This window comes from Chiloscyllium punctatum, chromosome 5 (genome assembly GCF_047496795.1).
Source record: "Chiloscyllium punctatum isolate Juve2018m chromosome 5, sChiPun1.3, whole genome shotgun sequence".
In the NCBI taxonomy this organism is placed as follows: domain Eukaryota; kingdom Metazoa; phylum Chordata; class Chondrichthyes; order Orectolobiformes; family Hemiscylliidae; genus Chiloscyllium; species Chiloscyllium punctatum.
The window spans coordinates 10409854-10427764 of NC_092743.1; the positions used below are offsets into that span (position 1 = coordinate 10409854).

At 41.1% G+C, this 17911-nt stretch overlaps 1 protein-coding gene across 3 annotated transcripts in view; it reads right to left on the minus strand.

Annotated features, from left to right (window-relative positions):
- The window catches only part of stk3 (serine/threonine kinase 3 (STE20 homolog, yeast)), a 423830-nt gene that overhangs the window by 384172 nt on the left and 21747 nt on the right, over positions 1 to 17911 (minus strand). The gene's annotated exons all lie outside the window — the stretch shown is intronic.

Below are 17911 nucleotides of genomic sequence, written 5' to 3' on the forward strand. Positions count from 1 at the left end.
CTCTCGATATTCCTGTGTGTCGAAGACGGTCCCCTCATTCAATCGCTCTCTTTTCTACGGATTACTCTAATGGTAATTAGTTCAGTCGAGAGACACAGTTTCGCAAACGCGCTGGCAGGCATAGTTTCAAGTCCTCTGCGCTGCATCAGGGGAAGGGGGTGTAATTGAGGTTCGAGCCCTCTGCACAGTACTGTGGTTCGAGTCCCCTGGGTGTGTTAATTTGAGGTTCAAGTCCTCTGCGCTGTGTTTAAGTGGGGTTTGAGCTCTCTGTGCTAAAGCAGGGTTTAAGTTCTCTTTGTGGAGTAAAGTGAGGAAGAGGTTAAAATCCCCTAGCAGAGAATTTGACACTCTGCAAGTCTTTGTTCTGGGGAAGAGAGTGGCTTAGATTGCAGCACCATGTGGTCCTTTCTCTTTTTATAAGTGTAATCCCAGTGCAAAAAATTAAGGTTGTACTAATACTTCGGTTGAAAAAGGAAAGTTTCAATGTAATTTGTGCCATGGTGAGAGTGATTGATGTTTAAAAAGTTTGGTTTGTTAAAATACTGGTTCAGAAAATCCTTTTAAGTAACCGTTTTGCCTTGTTTGAATCAGGATCTCAATTCCACATGTGTTTTGTGGGCTATGTAATGGGGCAGATTTTGTTTTTACATTGAAATTGTACAACATTATGTCCTTTTTAAAATTATCTCACTTGTAACCTTAAAACAAATTGATTGAGTGCCTTGAGCCTGTGATTTGTTTGAAATTCGACAACGCCTGTTTAAAAACAAACAGTTGGGTCAGTGGTCATGCTTTAGCCAGATGAGGGTATTGTATTAAAATATCTTTGCTGCAGTGTTTTTAATGCAGAGTGTTCACAAAAAAAGAATGTATTTATAGTTTGATGTTTTGTTAATATTTTCGAGAGAATATCAGAGCTTGAGGCTGAATGTTAATTATTCTGTTAATTATTGTCAAGACTTCATTGCCCCCCTTTATACAGCAAATTCAAAGAATGTTGATCTCTACCAAAGTTGCCACTGTAATTCCAACTGTTTTATTTGGGAAGTTTCACTTGGAGAAAATATTTTAAAATATTCTGCATTTGTTTCCCAAGAATATTTGAGATTTAAATCTGAACTGAAACTGCCTCTTCATTTGCTAAAGCACAGGAAACATTTTGTTTTCTTATTGTTCCATACTTTTGAAATACTTTTCCTGACAGCTTTCACATTAGCAAAGTATCAATTTCTTAAAAGAAAATAGTTTTTGAATAACCCGATTAGAGGCACCCAAGGGTTTGATTTTAGGATCTCTGATTGTTGTTTATAATTGACTGTACAATTTCGAAATTTATGGACTGTATAAAACTTGATAATGTCATAAATAGTGAACAGAGTAAAAGACTTCAAGAATTCAAAGAATATTGAAATAGACAGACACAATTTAGTGTAGTTAAATGTGTGACTGTCTTCAAATTGATAACCAGCTTAGCAAGGAAAGAATGAGAGAGGAAATGCAAAGTTACTTTTAGCAGCTACCATTTTCTCTAGAGTTTCTCCATTCACATGTAAAACATGTCTTTCAACCACTGCCCACCCCTCCACAACCTGATCCAATGGATTCAATCAGTGCCTCAGTCACCAGCATGAACAGTGAAGAGGCTAACAACAGTGAAGAGGAGGTCGGTTAGCTTTTTGTCAGTGGCCTTCCTATGGACATTAAACCACGTGAGCTTTTCCTTGGCTTTCAATCATTTAAGGGATCTGAAGGTTCACTGATCAAGTTAACATCAAAACAGCTAGTTGGCTTTGTTACATTTGACAGCAGAGCGGAAGCAGAAGTAGCAAAGAATGCTGTGTTCACCTGCGCTGCTGTACTGCACGCTCAGATGCGTTGGTATCCTCCATTTGAAGCATCTCCGGAAGGATGAAAGTGTCGTCAGTATTGTTAAGTATTTAACTGCCCTTATCCAATAAATCAGATTTCTCCGAGGAGTGATACAAGAACTGACTGAATTTTGTTTTCAGGCTGGACTTTACTAAAGGAGATTTTGGAGAACTGGTTTGTTTCCACTCGACTTGGAGGGGCTGCAATGATCACTAAGGACTGTAGATTTAAGAATTTCACTGGTGAATTTTTTTCCATATGGGAGGATTTTTCAAACTCTAATTAATGGACTAGAATATTTTGTTGTTATAATCATTGTATGCTGTATGTCAATAACTTGCTTAAATACTGGCTGTCAGAGTCTTATGAAAGCTGGTAGTGCCATCTCATTGTTATCGTGAAATGATAAAAGGAGGGAATGAGAATAGGTATAGGGTATAAACAGGCAGGGAAAGAGTTATGAGTTTTGTGGAACAAGAGGCTCAGCTGAGCATGACTCAGATAAGAATTTACAGTTAACAATGGGATGCTGGAGGCAAGGGTAATGGGTTAACAAGGTGGAAAAGCAGTCATTATGTACAGCCACTTAACAATATTGGAAGCATTCAGTATGCAAGGTCAGCTAACAAGGGGAAAAGTATCCATTGGATGAATCCAGTTAACAAGGTTAAGACCATTCATTGCATAACATTAAAGGGCTTGGTCTCTGCTATTGATACTTGTTCATTGTAATGGTCACCTAATTAATATGTATGTTGCCTTATCTGGATACTCCTCCCTGTAAAATGATTATCTAGTTCATTGAGAAACTGCTGTTCCAGAGAAGACCGAGGACTCATGTCTTAGTGCACATGGGTGATCGTTCTCTCTCCCTCCAAGGTGCAGAATAAAGGTGAAGGGGGTAAAACTATACTGTGTCTCTGAGCATTTTGTTTCGACTGAGGGGGTGGGGGGGTGGGGGGGGGGGGGGAACAGGACGACAGCGGCAGTGACCACATAGGAAATGATTCAAACGGAGAAAGAAGCTGATACTGCTGACTGACCCCGCTGTAAATCTGCAGCTATTGTCTCTGCTGTTTGATTTCAAGTATCTCTGGACTTCGGAATCCACCTAAGAAAAACTAACAAACAGCGAAATTCACGGCTGACCTTACAGCAGAGGAGCAGCTCAGTGTCTTTTTAAAGTGTAACCTTACGGTTTATTTCGTAAGCTACAATACTGAGTACAGTTGGTTCTTTTTTGATTATATGTTTTACTGAGATGGGTCTCTTCATTAAATGTTAAAAATATAAAACATAGATACTAAGTTAGCCTTAAGCAGTGTTTTTTAGAGCAGTAAGACAGTGCTATTTTCTGGGTCTGTAGATAGTTAAGGTGCAAAGATGGCCTTCAGTAGATGATGTGCTTTTCCTTTTGGATGTGGAAGATGAGGGAGAGCTTCCATTTACTGATGATTATATCTGCAGGGTGTTTGGTTACGAAACCTGTCATATTGCATGCATCAGTTGGTGCGGCAGTTAGAGCAATGAGAAATCTACAACAGCTAGAGGGTGTGATGGATAGCAGCTGTAGGAAGGGAGCAAACACCCTCACCGAAACTGGAAGGGACTAATATACTGGCGGGGAGGTTTGCTAAAGCTGCTCGGGAGGATTTAAGCTAGTAAGGGATGGGACCCAGGGAGATAGTGAGAAAAGAGATCAGGCTGAGACTGGTACAGTTGGAATAAAGAGCAAGTCAAACAGCCTAGGCAGGCAGGAACAAAGCAGAGATCGAGGTAGGACTGATAAATTAAACTGTGTTTATTTCAGTTCTAGAGGCTGAACAGGTAAGGCAGATGAACTCAGGGCATGGTTGGGAACATGGAACTGGGATACAGCAGCACAGTGATGTGGCTCAGGGATGGACAAGATTGGCAGCTTCCTGTCCCAGAGTATAGCTGCCATAGCAAGGGTAGAAAGGGGAGTGCAAGAGAGGATGGGGAGTGGCATCTTTGATTAGGGTTAACATTATACTGCAGTAAGGGAGGATATTCCTGGAAATAGATCCAGGTAAGTTATTTGGGTGGAACTGAAAAATAAGAAAAGGATGATCACCTTATTGGGATTGTACTCTAGACCCCTCAATAGTCAGTGGGAAATTGAGAAACAAATTTGTGAGGAGGCCTCAGTTAGCTGTAAGAATAATAAGGTGGTTATTATAGGGGATTTTAACTTGCCAACCACAGACTGGGATTGCCATAGTGTTAAAAGTTTAGTATGGAGAGGAATTTAAGTGTGCACAAGAAAACTTTCTGATTTAGTATGTAGACTTACCTACCCTTGGGAAATAAGGCAGGGCAGCTGACTGAGGTGTCAGTGGGGAAGCACTTCGTGGCCAGCGACCATAATTCTATTAGTTTTAAAATACTTATTGAAAAAAATAGAACGGATCTAAATGTTAAAGTTCTAAATTGGAGGAAAGCCAATTCTGACAGTATTAGGCAAGAACTTTCAAAAGTTGATTGGAGGCACATGTTTGCAAGTGAAGAATAAGCTGGAAAATGGGAAGCCTTCAAAAATGAGATAACGAGAGTCCGGGGCAGGATGTTCCCGTTAGGTGAAGGGCAAGGCTGGCAGGTGTAGGGAATGCTGGATTACTAGGGAAATCGAGGTTTTAGTCGAGAAAAAGATCTAGACAACAAAAAATCAAACGAATCCTTACAGTATAAAGGCAGTAGGAGTATACTTAAGAGGGAAATCAGGTGGGTAAAAAGAGGACAGGACATAGCTTTGGCAAATTGGTTTAAGGAGAATCAAAAGGATTCCACAAATGAAACAATCTCTTTATTCCTATTTTGTCATGTCTTTTTTTGTTTCAGCAGCAGGAAGAGCAGGAGTGTCAACCAGGGGACTGATAGGAAGGTGAATCATTTATTTAAAAGCATATCTTGAGCATTAAGGCCTTCCATTTTTGTTTTAGCAGCAGGAAGAGCGGGACTGATAGGAAGGTGAATCACTTTTCTTAGAAAACTTACCTCATGAACAGGCAGAGCGCACAATGAGCACAAGCGAACACAGCACTGCTGAGTAAGTAAAGTAATATATTTGGGTGGCTGCGTTACCCGAAACACTACTTAGGAAATGTCTCCAACCCATTCCCATCTTCTAACCAAAAAATAAGGTTCTAAGCACCGGATTAGTAAGGTAACTTTTTTTTTATTCTTTATTTTTCTACAGTCACTTTAGGAATTTAGAATAGTGAGAATGGCGGGTAGGGCAGTTGAATGTTCCTCATGCAGAATGTGGGAGGTAAGGGTCACCATTCGTGTCCCTGCTGACTTCATGTGCGGGAAGTGCACCCAACTCCAGCTCCTTGAAAACCGCTTTATGGAACTGGAGCTGGACCTGGATGAATGTCGGATCATTCGGGAGGCAGAGGGGGTGATTGAGAAGAGTTACAGAGAGGTAATCACACCTCAGGTGCAAGAAAAAGGCAGATGGGTTACAGTCAGGGGAAGGAAAGGGAACCGGCAGGCAGGACAGGGAACCCCGGTGGCTGTTCCCCTCAATAACAAGTATATCATTGTGAATACTGTTTTGGGGGACAACTTACCAGGGGTAAGCCATAGGGTACAAGTCTCTGGCACAGAGTCTGTATCTGTTGCTCAGAAGGGAAACGGGGAGATGAGCAGAGCATCAGTCATTGGTGACTCCATAGTTGGGGAACAGATAGGAGGTTCTGTGGGAATGACAGAGATTCACAGTTGATGTGTTGCCTCCTGAACACATGGCTACAGAAATGGTACAGGAGGGTGGGTTTTGGATACCTGGATAATTGAGACTCATTCTGGGGTAGGTGGGACCTCTACAAACAGGATGGTCAACACCTGAATCAGAGGGTACCAATATCTTGGGGAGGAATGGGGAATTTGCTAACCCTCTTCAGGAGTATTTAAACTAATTTAGCAGGAGATGTGAACCTAAATTGTAGTTCCAGTGTCTAGGAGGTTGAGAGTAGTGAAGTCAGAAATGAGGTTTCAAGGTTTCAAGAGTTCACCAGCAAGCAGGAAGTGCTTGCTACTTCAAAGCCAGGAGCATCTGAAATAAGGTGGGTGAATTTGCAGCATGGGTTAGTACCTGGAACTTTGATGTTGCAGCCATTTCAGAGCAGGGACAGGAATGTTGTTGCAGGTTTCTGAATTTAGATGTTTCAGTAAGAACAGAGATGATGGTAAAAGGGGTGAGGTGTGGCATTGTCAGTCAAGAACAGTATTACGGTGGCAGAAAGGATGTTTGAGGACTCTACTGAGGTTAGAAACAGGAAAGGAGAGATCGCCTTTTTGGGAGTTTTCTATTGGCCTCTGAATAGTTCCAGTGATGTAGAGGAAAGGACAGCAAAGATAATTCTGGATAGGAGCAAGAGTAACAGGTTAGTTGTTATGGGGGTCTTTAACTTTCCAAATATTGACTGGAAATACTATAGTTCAAGCACTTTAGATAGGTCAGTTTTAGTCCAATGTGCACAGGAGGGTTTCCTGACACAGTATGTAGACAAACCTACAAGGGAAGAGGCCACATTAGATTTGGAACTGAGGAATGAACTTGGCCAGTTGTTAGATTTGGAGGTAGGTGAGCACTTTGATGATAGTGACCACAATTCAGTTATGTTAACTTTTCCAATGGAAAGTGATAGGTATATAACGCAGGCCAAGAGTTATTGATGGGGTAAAAGGCAATTATGATGCCATTAGGCAAGATTCAGAATACATAGGATGAAGAAGGAAGCTGCAGGGGATGGGCACAATAGAAATGTGGAGCTCATTCAAAGAACAGCTACTGTGTGTCCTTGATAAGTATGTACCTGTCAGGCAGTGAGGAAGTGATTTACTAGAGAAGTTGGATCTCTTGTCAAGAGGAAGAAGGAGGCTTATGTTAGGATGAGACGTGAAGGCTCAGTTGGGGCACTTGACAGTTACAAGATAGCCACGAAAGACCTAAAAAAAAGCTAAGAATAGCTAGGAGCGGACATGAGAAGTCGTTGGCAGATAAGATCCAGGAAAACCCTAAAGCCTTCTATAGGTATATCAGGAATAAAAGAATGACTAGAAAAAGATTAGAATAGTAGTGGGAAGTTGTACGTGGAGCCCAAGGAGATAGGGGAAGTGATAAATGAATATTTTTTGTCAGTATTCACACTGGAAAAAAAACTATGTTGTCAAGGAGAATACTGAGATACAGGCTACTAGACTAGGCGGGACTGAGGTTCACAAGGAAAAGGTGTTAGTAATTCGGGAAAGTATGAAAATAGCTAAGTCCCTTGGGATGGATGGGATTTATCCTAGGGATTCTCTGGAAAGCCAGGGAGGAGATTGCAGAGTCTTTGGCTTTAATCTTTATGTCATCATCGTCTACAGAAATCATGCCAGAAGACTGGAGGATAGCAAATGTTCTCCTCTTGTTCAAGGTGGCAAGTAGAGACAACCCTGATAATTATAGACCAGTGAGCCTTTCTTCGGTTGTGGGTAAAGTGTTGAAAAAGGTTATAAGAGATAGGCTTTATAATCATCAAGAAAGGAATAAGTTGATTAAGGATAGTCAACACAGTTTTGTGTAGGGTATGTCGGACCTCACAAACGTAATGAGTTCTGTGATATGGTGACCAAACAGGTGGATGAGAGTAAAGCGGTTGATTAGGTGTATATGGGTTTAAATAAGGCGTCTGATAAGGTTCCCCATGGTAGGTTATTGCACAAAATACGGAGGCATAGGACTGAGAGTGATTTAACAGTTTGGATCAGAAATCGGCTAGCTGGAAGAAAGCACAGGGTGATGGTTGATAGGAAATGTTCATCCTGGAGTTCAGTTACTCGTGGATCTGTTTTAGGGCCACTGCTGTTTGTCATTTTTATAAATGACCTAAATGAGGGCATAGATGGATGGGTTAGTAAATTTGCAGATGACACTAAGGATGGTGGAGTTGTTCGTGCTGAAGGATATTGCAGGTTACAGAGGGACATAGCTGCAGGGCTGGGCTGAGAGGTGGCAAATGGAGTTTAATATGGGAAAGTCTGAGGTGATTCACTTTGGAAGGAGTAACAGGAATAAGGATTACTGGGTTAATGGTAAGATTCGTGGTAGTACAGATGAGCAGAGAGATCTTTGTGTCCATGTGCATAGATTCTTGAAAGTTGCCACCCAGTTTGACAAGGTCGTTAAGAAGGCATACAGCATGTTAGCTTTTATTGGTAGAGGGATTGGGTTTTGGAGCCACAAGGTCATGCTGCAGCTGTACAAAACTCTGATGCAGCCACACTTGGAGTACTGCATACAGTCCTGGTCACTGCATTATAGGAAGGATGTGGAAGCTTTGGAAGGGTTGCAGAGGAGATTTACTAGGGCGTTGCCTGGTATGGAGGGAAGGTATTATGAGGAAAGGCTGAGAGACATGAGGCTGTTTTCGTTTGAGAGAAGAAGGTTGAGAAGGGACTTAACTGAGACATATTAGATAATAAGAGGGTTAGAAAGGGTGGACTATAAGAGATGTTTTCCTCGGATGGTGAAGGCTAGCACAAGGGGACATAGCTTTAAGTTGAAGGGTAATAGATATAGATGTCAAAGGTAGTTTCTTACTCGGAGCAGTAGGGGCGTGAAACACACTGCCTGCAACAGCAGTAGACTCACCAACTTTAAGGACATTTAAATGGTCATTGGATAAAAAATAAAGATTAAAATGGAATAGTGTAGGATAGACAGGCTTCAGATTGCACAACATCAAGGGCCAAAGGGCCGGTACTATGCTGCAGAACTCCTAGCTTCTGATCTGCTCTTGTAGCCACTGTATTTATATGGAGAGTCCAGTTGAGTTTCTAGGCAATGGTATCCTCAAGGATGTTGATACGAAGGGATTCAGCGATGACATTCCTTTGAATGTCAAGGGACGATCATTAGATGTTCTCTTGTTGGAGATCATCATTCCATGGCAGTAATGGTAAGACCATAAGACAAGTCAGACTTGAAAAGTATGGTGCTGGACAAGCCATCGGGTCAGGCAGCATTCAAGTAGTAGGACAGTCGATAAAGTCAGAAATCATACGTCACCAGGTTATAGTCCAACAGGGGGGTACTTAAAATCGCAAACTTTCGGGAGTGCTACTCCATCATCAGATGAAGTGATCTTACAAAGGAGCAGCACTTCAAAAGCTTTGTGATTTTATATAAACCTGTTGGACTACAATCTGATGTCATGTGACTTCTGACTTTGCCCACGCAGTCCAACACCAGCATTTCCACATCATAAGAGAATAAGATATAGGAGAAGAATTAAGCCATTCAGCCCATTGAGTCTGTTCTGCTATTTGATCATGGCTGATGTGTTTTTCAACACCATTCTCCTGCCTTTTCTCCATAACTCTTCTATCCTTACAATTATCATTAATAATCACAGCTGAGATGCCGGAAGACTGGAGGTTGGCTAATGTGTGCCACTGTTTAAGAAGGATGGTAAGGACAAGCCAGGGAACTATAGACCAGTGAGCCTGACCTCGGTGGTGGGCATGTTGTTGGAGGGAATCCTGAGGGACAGGATGTACATGTATTTGAAAAGGCAAGGACTGATTAGGGATAGTCAACATGGCTTTGTGCATGGGAAAACATGTCTCACAAACTTGAGTTGTTTGAAGAAATAACAAAGAGGATTGATGAGGGCAGAGCAGTAGATGTGATCTATATGGACTTCAGTAAAGCGTTTGGCAAGGTTCCCCATGGGACACTGGTGAGCAAGGTTAGGTCTCGTGGAATACAGGGAGAACTTGCCATTTGGATATAGAACTGGCTCAAATGAAGATGACAAAGGGTAGTGGTGAAGGGTTGTTTTTCAGACTGGAGGCCTGTGACCAGTGAAGTGCCACAAGGATCAGTGCTGGGTCCACTACTTTTCATCATTTATATAAATGATTTGGATGTGAGTATAAGAGATATAGTTAGTAAATTTGCTGATGACACCAAAATTGGAGGTGTAGTGGACAGCGAAGAAGGTTACTTCAGATTACAACGGGATCTTGACCAGATGGGCCAATGGGCTGAGAAGTGGCAGATAGAGTTTAATTTAGATAAATTTGAGGTGCTGCATTTTGGGAAAGCAAATCTTAGCAGGACTTATACACTTAATGGTAAAGTCCTAGGGAGTGTTGCTGAACAACCTTGGAGTGCAGGTTCATAGCTCCTTGAAAGTGGAGACGCAGATAGATAGGATAGTGAAGAAGGGCGTTTGGTATGCTTTCTTTTATTGGTCAGAGTATTGAGTACAGGAGTTGGGAGGTCATGTTGCGCTGTACAGGACATTGGTTAGGCCACTGTTGGAATACTGCATGCAATTCTGGTCTCCTTCCTATCAGAAAGATGTTGTGAAACTTGAAAGGGTTCAGAAAATATTTAAAAGGATGTTGCCAGGGTTGGAGGATATGAGCTACAGAGAGAGGTTGAATAGCCTAGGGCTGTTTTCCCTGCCGCACCGGAGGCTGAGGGGTGACCTTATAGAGGTTTACAAAATCATGAGGGTAGGATAAATAGACAAAGTCATTTCCCTGGGGTGGGGAAGTCCAGAACTAGAAGGCATAGGTTTAGGGTGAGAGGGGAAAGTTATAAAAGAGACCTAAGGGGCAACGTTTTCACACAGAGGGTGGTACGTGTATGGAATGGGCTACCAGAGGACGTGGTGGAGGCTAGTACAATTGCAACATTTAAAAGGCACCTGGATGGGTATATAAATAGGAAGGGTTTGGAGGGATATGGGCCAGGTGCTGGCAGGTAGAACTAGATTAGGTTGGGCTACCTGTTCGGCATGGACAACTTGGACCGAAGAGTCTGTTTCTGTGCTGTACATCTCCATGACTCTATGAATCTATAATTAAGAACTTATCTACCTCTGTCTTAAATATAGTCAATAACTTGGCCATCATCCTCTGGCTGAAGAAATTCCTCCTCATCTTAATTCTAAAGTATTGTTCCTTCACTCCGAGGCTATGCTTCCAAGTCTTGATCTCTTCTACTAGTATAAATATCTACTCCACAGCCACTCTATCCAGGCATCCTGTAAGTTTCAAAGCAGATCCCCCTTTCATCCTTCTAAACTCCATCGAGTACAGACCCCGAGGCCTTTACCTACCCCTCATTATGACAAGTCTTCATCACTAGAATTATACTTGTAAACCTCCACTGGACTCATTTCAATGCTAGCTCATCCTTCCTTAGATATGGAGTCCAAAGCTGCTCAGAGTATTCCAAATGTTATCTGACCAGAGCTTTGTACAGTCTCAGCTCTTTAATTCTAGCCCTCTTGAGAAGAGTGCTACATTGCAATTGCCTCCTCACTGCCAGCTGAACCTCGGAGTCAACCTTAAGAGAATCCTAGATGAGAGCTCCCAAGTCCCTTTGTACTTCAGATTTCTGAAGCCTTTCCAAATTAGAAAACAGTCTACATCTCTATTGTTCCTTCAAACTTGCTTAACCTCACATTTGGGAAGTGTGCCACTTCTTTGGCCACTCTCCTAGCCTGTCCAAGTCCTTCTGCAGTTTCCTCAATGCTACCTGCACCTCTAATTATCTTTGTATCAAACTGCAAATTTAGCAACAATGTCCTCAGTTCTTTTGTCCAAATCATTAATGTATGATGTCAATAGGTATGGTCCCAACACTGAGCCCTACAGAACTCCACCAGTCACCAGCTGCCATCCTGACAAAGACCTCCTTACATCTCCTCTCTGCATTCTGTCAGTCAGGCAACGCTCTATCAATGCTCCTAATACTATGGGCTCTTATCTTATTTAGCAACTGCTTGTTCTGGAACTTGAAACATTTTATGTCACTGGCTCTCCTCTGTCTAACTAGCATTTACCTCCTCAAAGACTTCGAACAGATTTGACCAGCATAACCAATCCTTGATGAAGCCTCGCCAATGCAGCCGTAGTTTACCATGCACTTCCAAGTATTCAGCAATCTCATCCTTAATAATCGACTCTAAAATCTCACCAACAACTGAGTTCAGGCTAATTGGCCTATCGTTTCCTGCTTACTGCCTCCCTCTTCTTAAAACAGGGGTGTTAAATTAACCATTTTCCAGTCGTCTGTGACCCTCCCTGACTCCAGAGTTTCCTGAAAGATCACATCAATGCGTCAACAATCTCTTCAGTTTGTTCTTCAGAACTCTAAGGGGTAGTCCTTCTTGTCCGGGTAATTTATCCACCTTCAGACGTTTCACCTAAATCCAGAACCTTCTCCTCAGTACACACACTTCTGCCCCTGACTCTTGTTCCCCATTACCACTTCTCCAGCCTAATTTTCCAATGGCCCAATATCCACTCCTGCCTCTCCCTTAGTTTTTACACATCTAAAAAATACTTGCGCAACCTTGTTTTATATTACCAGCTAGCCTACTCTCATATTTCATCTTTTCCCCCTTTATTGCTTTTTCAGTCATCCTCTATTGATATGTGATTTTACTTGCCACTTTTTAGCCCAATGTTGGGTCATGCATTTGGACAGGATCACTACAATATCTTAGGAGTCTTGAGTGGTACTGAACACTGAGGTTCTTGAAGAGGATTGACAAAGTTTACCCTGATAGTTCATGTTCATGAAGCATTCAAAATTAGGCAGTATGTTTTTTAAACTCAGGCAGGAAATAGAGAATTCAAGCAAAACTTTCACACCAAGCCTAATAAACATGTGGAATGCATTACCAATGAATTCTATTGAAGCAACCATAAATGGCTTTGAGGGACAACTAGATAAATTTCTCAAGAAAGAAAGGATTGTAGGATTTGGTAAGCAGCCAAGAAACCAGGTCAACTAAAAAGGAACAGGATTGTTAAGCTTATCAATGCCGATAAAATGTCCTAAATTCCTCTAAATATGGCACTAAGTGAAAACACTTAACACAAATAAAAGTTGATGCAACACTAAAAATGAATATGGGGCTGATGTATTACCACAAACCAATATACTATGTAACCAATATACTATGAAAGCAAAGCAGGTGAAATTTGCAACAACTCTTGAATCTCTAAAATGAAAAACAAACAGAAATTAAATCTAACAGAACCTACAATATCTGATTTCTCTATTTTAGATTTACACAATTGCCGAGTAAAATAATTCAACTTGACCTGGAGACGGGTTCCTGATTGTGGCATTTAATAGAATTTTATCACAAACTCCATAAAATTATAATAACTGGTTCACAGAAAACAACTGACATCTGCCAGCTATCTGGATTGGCAGCAATCCATGGCATCAACCATTGGTTGTTTCATCCTTTTGGGCTTCAGGCAATAGCACTGAATGTAAATGCACTAGAATTCTATCCTGAAGGTGGTTTATTCTTCGATTCTTTCAACTGTCCAATATTATCTGGAAAAAAACAAACACTCTTTTCTTATAACTAACGATTGCTGCAACAGTACCATTCGCCTTAAGTTACTATTAAAGTACGGTCACCAAGTGGTCACAGCAATATGATACACAGCAGAACCATTTTCTTGATTGCAAACTCACATGACTTTTTACTTAATAAAACAGGAATTACAAAAACCACACAATTCAAACCAAACATCTGACTCTTTTGTTTCTTCCTCTGAACTGCGCTCTTTTAATTGTAGCCAACTAATAACCACAACCTACTGGAAATATGTAGGCTTTTCTCTTCACTCCAATCGAAAGGAAGGTCATGAAAGACTCAATTATCCATCACCTGAAAAATTAAGACAACAAATTCTATCCATCTGGAAATTGTAGATTTCCATACCTTCAGCCTTGTACCCATCTGTTCTGCAGCCTTCATCTTACTATATTAATCTAATAAATAATTATCTGGGCTTCTATCCAAATACATATCCTGTGCTTACTTTATGAAAAACACCCATGTCTTATTCTACTCTTTTATGTTAACTTTCAGCTAGATGTTGTTTTATAGACTTTTTTAACTTCATTTGGTTCTACGTGGAAAGTGAAGACAATAGTGACAGGAGTTGTTTTTCAATATATACACAAGTTAAGACGCAAACAATCTCACAGCTTTTCATAGATTTTGGCCTCTTCCTCTAGATTAAGAAAGAGCATCAACAGCAGTCTGAAGTGTAACTATAGAAAAAGGAGTTATGAAGATTGTTGCGTAAATGTCCACTGTTGAAAGGTCTCTTTCATCGACAAACGATTTCACTTTTGCAGCTTCCACCATTCTAATTCTCAGGGAAGAAAAAATGTTTCCTTCAGAAGTTTGATATACTTCACAGTTCATACAAGTGCCTGAACACACGTAATAAAACTGCATAAGTAATTATGAGACTGATTTGAATATTCATATTGAAACAAAATAAGCTCAGCAGTGATGCATTATATGAAATAAAAACATATTACAAAGCAAATAAGATCAGAAGTTGGGATGTTCATTGATGATTACAGAATATTCATCACCATTCTCAATTCCTCAGCAACTGAAGGAGTTCATGTCCAAAATCAGCAAAACCTAGACAAAATCTAGGGTTAGATTGACAAGTGAATGTAACATTCCCTCCATACAAGCACAAGACATTGACCTTTTCTATATAGAAAATGTAATCATTGTTTTCAACATTGAATGGCTTTACTCTCACTGAATCCATCACTATTAAAATCCTGGCATTAGCACTGACCAGAAACTGAACTGGATACCAGCCATATAAATATAGTGGGCCAAAGGGCCCATTCCTGTGCTGTACTGTTCTAAATACTGTGGCTACAAAAGTAGGTCAGATGCTCGGAATCCTGCAGCAAATAACTCATTTCCTGATTCAAAGTCTGATCACCATCTATAAGGCATAAGTCAGCAGTACTTTCCACGCCAACATGGATGGAGTTCCATCAACACTGAGGAAGCTTAATATAAGAGAAAGTTGGTAATTGGCTCCACGTCCACAAACATTCACTTTGACACACAGCAGCTGCACTGCAGAAATTCATTAAGACTGCTCTGATAGTTCTTTCCAAACCTATTACGACAACCATCAAGAAGGCCAAGGGCACCATACTCATGGGAACACCACCATCTACAAGTTCTTGACCAAGTCATCCACTATCCTGATTGGAAGTATATCACCATCCTTCAATGTTTCTGGAACTCCTTCCCTAATGACATCATGAGTACGACAACTGGATGGCATTGGTTCAAGATGGTACCTCATCACCATTTTCAAAGGCAATTAGGGAAGAGTAATAAACACCCAGCCAGTGGAGCCCATATCCCCAGAATGAATAACACAAAATTGCTGTGTCTTCATTTTCTGGAGCCTCATTGGGTAGGAACTAGTCATTTCAAACAAAACAAAATACAAAGAATATTCCATAACCAACTCTGAAGCAGATTAAATTTTCAACCAACAAGGGAAAGGTATGTTTTAAAGTAAACTAATGTACCAACCTGAAAAAGGAAGTTTTGTAGAAAAGAAAGTTACTCATCCACAGAATCATTACCTTCAATATTTCTTTTGTACATATTATTTCAGTTGTTAGTATATTGTACATAATACATGTTGCATTTTAAGTGATAAAGTACAAGTATATATTCCAATAAATGGCAACTGCACAACGGAGTAACTGAAAGGAATAATCAACATGTCCTCAAGACCACTGGATTCCAGTAAAACAACCTGTGAATCCAGCTGCAATTTCTGTAGTACAATGAGGCTTGAATCAGAACTCAAAAAACACAGCATAGAAGCAAATTATTACACATGCTGGAAAAGTAAAACAAAACAGAATGTGGAGAAACTCAAAAGATCTGGCAGCATCTGTGGAGAGAGGAACAGAGTTAACATTTCAAGTCCAATATTACTCTTCATTACTTCTGACACTCAAAATTGTTGCCAAATCTGCTGGATATTTACTTATATTAAAAATATAGCATCCTGGTCTGGAAATAGTTACTGCAAAAGTACTTACTCATACAGATGCCAGCTCTTCCCTGTAAAAATACTTGAGGCTATGCCTTCCACATGAGGGAATGAATGAATGAAACAATTAGGATGCATGGATTATTTATGTAGGAATAAGTTAAGACCAATCTGGCCCTCAATTCTTCCACCATTCAATTGTATCTAAGAAGGTCTGAACCACAATTCAATTTACCTTCGTTTGTTCCTTAAGCTTTCATATTCTTACCAAAAACATCTTTGTTTTGAATTTTTGAAACCCAACAAATAATTTATTAAAATACACGTTCGGAATTTCTTTTCTGATTTCACGATGAACACCCCACACTGAATGACATCACAGGTTCTAAAAAGAGACAGTGCAAGATAACAGACAATGACACATCTCACCCAGATCATCTCAATGCCTTCTTTGGTCGCTTTGAGCAGAATTTCAGTGGAGAGGTAACACCTATTCTGTCAAATCCTGATGAACCTATCCCAACAGAGATCAGATCAGTTTTCCTTTGTGTGAATCCAAGGAAAGCAATGGGAGCAGATGGAATACCTGGCCGTGCACTCACAGCACGTGCAGATCAACTGGCACAGGTCTTCTCGGACATCTTCGATCTTTCCCTGTGGCAGGCCACTGTCCCTGCCTGTTTCAAGAGGGCAAACATCATCCTTGTGCCGAAGAAGGTTTACGCAGCATGTCTCAATGATTACCTTCCAGTGGCCCTAACTTGGGTGGTCATGAAGTGCTTTGAAAGGCTGGTCATGGCATTAATCAACTCCAGCCTCCCCACTACTCTTGACCCATTCCAATTTGCCCATCGGACCAACAAATCCACGTCAGGTGCCACATCACTTGCCCTTCACTCCTCCCTAGAACATCTTGACACAAAGAACAGCTACGTAAGAAGCTTATTCATTGAAGGCTGAACTGTAGTCAACACCATTATCCCCTCGAGACTGATTATTAAACTTAGTGACCTCAGACTAAGCCCCACTCTCTGCAACTGGATCCTCAGTTTCCTGACCCACAGGCCACAATCAGTGAAGACCTTACTAACACTCAACTCTGGAGCCCCCCAGGGGTGTGTATTCAGCCCATTACTGTACTCACTGTATACCCATGACTGCGTCGCCAGACTAATGCCAGTTCGCTCATGACACCACCATAGTCGGTCGAATCTCAGATGGTGACGAAACAGACTACAGACGGGAGGTGGAAGACCTGGAAAAATGGCACACTCAGAACAACCTACCTCTCTATGCCAGCAAAACCATGGAACTCATTATTGACTTTCAGCAGAATGTTACTTATGCCCCCCTTCCCATTAACAGCACAGAGGTGGAACGAGTGGAGAGTGTCAAGCTCCTGGGAGTGGTCATCCACAACAAGCTTTCTTGGACTCTTCATATGGATGCACTGGTTACAAAGGCCCAACAATGTCTCTATTTCCTCAGGCAGCTGAGGAAATTTGGCAAGACAGCGAATACCCTTGCCAACTTCTATAGGTGCGCATTGAGAGCATTCTGCCTGGATGTATCACTACCTGGCAATGGCAACTGTACCATTCAAGATTGGAGATAGACACAGAGAGTGGTGACCTTGGCCCGGACAATCACAAAGGCCAACCTCCCATCTATAGAATCCATCCTACAGGCCCGCTGTCAAGGAAAGGCCACCAGCATTCTCAAAGATCCCTCCCACCCTGGCAATGTTTTTCTACAACCTCTACCATCGGGGAGAAGGTACAGAACCGTGAACACATGCACCAGCCAGTTTCAAAACAGTTTCTACCCTACGATTGTTAGAATACTGAATGGACTCTCAAACTCTTAACTTTTGCCTGTGCCTGTGTTTTTGTTTTTGCCGCTGTTTACCTATTATTTATTTATCTGTGAATCTTAACTCTGTGATCTGCCCATATTGCTCGCAAGACAAAGTTTTTCACTGTGCCTCGGTACACGTGACAATAAAGTCAATTCAATTCAATTCAATTCAATTCAATTCAGCTCTCTGATCACCCTGAGCAGCTTAAATGTTCCTCCCAATAACGTGAACCAATTTCTTTCGTATTTATCGTAACAAATATTTTAATCACCTTAGACTAAT